The sequence below is a fragment of the Triticum dicoccoides genome, chromosome 5B (genome assembly GCF_002162155.2).
Source record: "Triticum dicoccoides isolate Atlit2015 ecotype Zavitan chromosome 5B, WEW_v2.0, whole genome shotgun sequence".
NCBI lineage: Eukaryota > Viridiplantae > Streptophyta > Magnoliopsida > Poales > Poaceae > Triticum > Triticum dicoccoides.
In genome coordinates this window covers 588,409,359-588,413,293 of record NC_041389.1, presented here as the reverse complement: position 1 = coordinate 588,413,293, position 3,935 = coordinate 588,409,359, and positions in this window count along the sequence as shown.

Genomic DNA, 3,935 nt, shown 5'->3' with positions numbered 1-3,935 from the left:
AAGGTGGTGGAATTTCTTTATAGAGACCGAACTGTCTCATTACACGCTCTGGGTTGTAAGGCTCAACACACCACTGGAACAATAAGTTGCAGCGAGTCAGCCAGAATGCACTATCACTCAACATGCCTGGTGTGAAGGGTCGAGCATCAAAGACCATTTGTAGCTGGTCCTGAGTCCACGGGTTCCATGTGACTTCTGCCTCATCAAGTATCTCAAACTGCTGGTGGTACATAGGATAACAATTTTTCACAATATCTGGAGAACAACGTTTCTGTGCCTTTGTCCACCTGGTGGCCATAATTGCACTGCCACCCTCGCTAAAGTCGTATGGGTGTAGGAGTTGTACTATACGAGGTCGTCCTACAGGGAGGTATTCCCGGGACCACCACTATAGAAACTCGTAGGCGACACAAAGTAATGGAGCTTTTTGTGCGAAAGAGGTTTTTTGTGTGGCATCACACAAGCCTCTATATGTATGATATAGCATGGCAGAACCGAAGCTATATTTTGGCTGCTCGGGTAAAGGTTCATCTACCATATTCTCTGCAATGTAGATGAAACTAGGGAGAACTACGTCCCCATGTGAATTTGGAAACAGAGTCCCGAGGAGCCACAACAAATACGCAAACAGATGTCTTTTTCTCGTCTCCTCATTGGTGAAGCTAGATAAAATACGAAAGTTATCACGAAGCCAGACGAGTGGGATGCCCCGAGGGCCACCAAAACGTTGTGATTTTGGCATTTCCATCCCAAGACGGGCTGATATATCTAATGCCCAAGATGGAGACACTCGTGGAGAGACTAACGGTTCACCTCTAATTGGTAGAGCAGTGATCGTAGAAACATCTTTCAGTGTAGGTGCAAGCTCCCCACAACAAAAGTGAAAGGTGTGGGTTTCAGGTCTCCACCGGTCAATGAGGGATGTCAAAAGGGATGGTTCCAAACGTAGTTGGTCGTCGCATGATGTGAGCCTAGCAAAACCTTGTAGTCCATATGCGTCAAGGTGAGCAAGGAAAGAATTGTGTATTGGCCATGTTTTCTTTATGGTTCGAAGTCTGAAAGGCCGATAATCATGCATAGTATTTGGGTTCAAAAATAGGTGGCAACAGTGGCTGGCGTCATGGGGCCCCTGCAAAAGCACTGGCACTTCACCCATAACCTGCACACAAACATACAAATATAAATTATGAGGAAGACACAAATACAAATGAAAATCAAAATTAACTTAAAAAATACAAAGAGATACGATTTACATTAATTATCTGAAGTTAACATCACAAGTACAATAATGCAAAGAGATTCAATTTAAATTTAATATAAGTACACATAACGAGTAGAAATATAAATAGACATAGCGAGTACATATATATCAACATCATGCGTTGTTGTTGGCTCGATACGGGCATTCTCTGCGTGAATGTCCAGGACACCTGCAAAAGCGGCATCGCCTTGGTTCTCCCATCTGGCTATGGTCCATGTCATTGCGATGACGTCTAGACTGACGTCGTCCCTTTGCGGTTCTTATCAAGTCGGCATTCGGAACCCATTTCGGCCCATCTGGCCACAACATTTTGTAGTTCATATCAATGCCCCAAGCCCAGAACTCACCGTTCCAAGTGTTGTACAGATTGTACATGTTGTAGTATGGCGATATGTATGGCTCGACACTGATTTTTTGATCAGCAGCCGCCCAGAGCACATGACTGCAAGGGTAGCCCTCAAGCTTGGGCTTGTTACAAGTGCACTCACAGGAGGTTGAGCCGAGGGTGACAGCTTGCTTTTTTGATCCTCTGTGGTGACCCTTAATGTACTTGGCTCGCACATTGACCTCCCACTTATTCCTAAGAGCGTCCACTTTCCTGCAGCCATGACATTGGGACTTCTTTGCTTTCTCGTCCAGATGTTTTTGCATCTTCTCGGATCATGGCTTGTTCAATTCAACTTGTGCTTTGGCGACGGTGACCCTGTCTGCAAAGTATGACAGGGTCCGGTTCTAAGTTTCTTCAATTAGGGCTGTGATAGGCAGTGCTCGCACCCCTTTAAGAACACCATTGTACACCTCTGACATGTTGCTGGTCATTATTTCATACCGAGCCCCGGTGTCATGAGCCTGCACCCACTTGTCCAAATGAGGGCAATTCTTGCCGATCCACTGGCTCAAATTTATGGGCGTCCTACAACCCCTCCGGTCTTCTCTCTACGGCAAGGCCGTGCGGTCGATCTCACCATTGATACATGCCCAGATCGCATTCATTTTGGCTTCAGTTTTTTGCATGCACATCCTCTTGAATAACTTGAACCAATCCTTGTTTTTGAATTTGGAGTAAAAGTTTGCTGCCAAATGCCTCATGCACCACCTTCCCTCTAGATCGGGCCAGCCCCACTCTTCTTCCGACACCTTAATTATGTCAAGAGTGCTTAATAATCCAGTGTTACGATCAGAGATGATGCAAACACCTTCACGCTCTTTCACGACACCCATCTTAACGCAGCTCAGGAACCACAACCAGCTATCTTTGTTTTCGCTCTCGACCAATGCATATGCAATAGGAAGAAGCTGATTATTTGCATCCGCTGCAATCGCCACCAATAGTGTTCCCTTGTACTTTCCAGTGAGAAAGGTACCATCAACTGATAATACCGGGCGACAGTGCCTGAAGGCTTGTATAGTTTGGGCGAATGCCCAGAATAAGCGGTCCAGGATTATCTCACCCGGGTTCATTGGGTTTGGACGTTCTCTCTACCAAACTTGAGTCCCCCTATTAGCACTTGCTATCTGATGAAGCATTCTAGGGGCATAAGAATAGGCCTCCTCATAGGTACCATACAAGTTCTTGAATATATTTTCCTTCACACGGCTAGCCTTGTTGTAGATAATAGGGAAGCCAATTTGATCCTCTGCATCTTTTTGCAGAGCCCTAACACTAATGTTGAGACTTCCCTGCACAATCGTTTCCATCATCTGTGCCACATATTTTGCTGTCACATTGTAGTGATTTGGAAGAGTCCCAGTTTGCTCACAGGTATGCTCCACTATTTTTGTGATATGCCATGACTGACATACCCCAGGCTCCAGTCTAGCAAGAATTCTTCCGCGGCAACCTTTCACGGTGTGGATGCATATGACCTTCAACTCTTTTTTATCAGACTGCTTCACTCTATGTTGGCGGTGGATGCCGATTGCATAGCTACCCATTGCCTGGTAAGCAGACTTCTTGTCTGGGAAAACTTGCCCAACCTCCAGGCACCCCGTTCCTAGGCCAGAAGCAGAGTGAAATTCATTGGTAATGCTCATATCCTGTAAAAACCCAGGTTGCAGTGCCGCCGCGACCGACCTGTGAGGAGGAACATCTTCTTCTTCGCTTGACTCCGAAGACGTAAAAGAATGATCATCATCATCTAGCGCCTCCGGCAGTCCCTCCACGTGTTCGCCCATGTCAACGGCTGCAGACCAATATCCTGTGTCATACATAGGCTGGCCGCCCGTCGGTTCTGATGGGCCGACGCTAGGGGCTGATGTGATGGCCAACTCGACCTCACCACCCCTGCTACTGCATCCGGCAACATCAATGACTGAAATGAACTCCACATACACAATCGGTTGACCATACATTGAGTTATCGGGATTGCTTGCAAACCTCATGTACGACCCCCACGACTGATCACCTGTGACAGGCCGCAAACCCCAACGGGCAACTATCCCATCATTTCCTCCGTCAACGACGAAGGCCTCCATTGTCATTTTTTTCCCTGCATCCCTGGGCCAAACACCGCTCGGATGCACCTTCTAACTGCTGTGTAACCCACATTGACCATGTCTCTCACTACAAATGTAGTTGACTCGCACAAGGACACATCCACCCCGAAACGACCGTCGCGTAAGACGTTCCCATAGTACACTACTATTTCCATAGTACCTAACCACCATACATGTT